Here is a 1,444-nt window from a genome sequence, read left to right on the forward strand (position 1 = left end):
AAAATGTCCAGAAGGAATGGAGCCAGGACAGAATCCAAGTAACAACACTGCTCTGTAAAGAAATCAGAAAACGTTACAAGGAAATTTGAGCAAATAGAAAGCTAAAATATCTCAAACCTCACTAAAAGTCTTCTTTCCTCCAAACAGGTAAATAGACATTTAATCTGCTCCAGGGGACTGATGAAAAGGTCCCAGTGGCATCACAGGGTATGCACACTGAAAGAAAGGACTTATTTTTCTGTGGTTCTAAAGAAAAAGGGGTGCCACAAGATCAACTCATCCAAGGGAATTTCTCTGCTGAGTATTACTGACACACAAAAAGCTAAACACAGGGGATGTCCGTGACTAGAATCAGCTAACATTGCCAAAGCTAGATTTTCCTCTGTGCTTTTCTGATGACGGAAGAGCAAACAAATATTGGAATCTGGCTGGAAAATGGCGTGCAGGCATCACCCACCTCCAAAGTGCACAGAAGTCTCTCTGCAGAAGGCAAAGCTAATTCCTAAGCAGGAAATTCTTTCACTTGCACAGAGTCTTCCAAATAAAATAAGTAAAATCTCCAAAGAGATTTACTAGGAATTATTGTTTCAACAACATGAAGGATTGAAGGATTTTTTTTCCCTTATCTAGCTAATATTATCCAAGGTAAGTCTACGAAAAGCAGTAATTTCACTGAAGGTAACCACCGTATAGAAAGGAGAAATAAAGCAACCACTTGATAGATTTTTAAAAGAACGGAGTAGAAGAATACATATACTGAAAAAGTAATGAAGCAGTACACACAAGCGCTGAACTTCCTAGTACAAGTATGCCTTTAAAAACTATTAGTATGCTATTCAGTTTTACTCTGAGTGAGCAAGAAACATCTAATAAAGACCATATGCTGTCTCTGCATGCAATAAATAATATGCAATCTCAAATGAGAACCAGTCATGGTAAAGCAGAAGTACAAATTACTTTTGTTAATAGGTGTCCACCTACCACAAAAAACATTCACTTGGCAAAGTGTGTCATGTGGGAGCAGAGGATAATACAAATATCTTGTTCTCTAAAGAAAAACCTCCACTCAGTCAAACAAGAATATGCTACAGGGCAGCACAAAGTTTCCCAGTGTTATACTTTCAAAAAGCAAAAAAAGAAATTCTTTTACCTTAAAAGATTTTATGGCTGTAACTTGGAAGAACCTTTTGAGAAGTCCTGTTCAAATAAGAACTCCAATATTCATTTTCATATAAGGTAATTATTAGTTCACAGCTAAAAAATAAGTTTTATGATGTAAGCCACGGAGTCGCACAGTTGGTAGTAATATACTTCATTTCTCTTGCAGAAACAGTCCTCAAACTTTCAGTTATCAACTGGATTTCAACAGAATGTACACAATAGTGACATTCCAATTATTAGATATTTTATTTATTCAAATAAATAAAGAGGTAAATGGCTATGA

The sequence above is a fragment of the Caloenas nicobarica genome, chromosome 1 (genome assembly GCF_036013445.1).
Source record: "Caloenas nicobarica isolate bCalNic1 chromosome 1, bCalNic1.hap1, whole genome shotgun sequence".
NCBI classification, from domain to species: domain Eukaryota; kingdom Metazoa; phylum Chordata; class Aves; order Columbiformes; family Columbidae; genus Caloenas; species Caloenas nicobarica.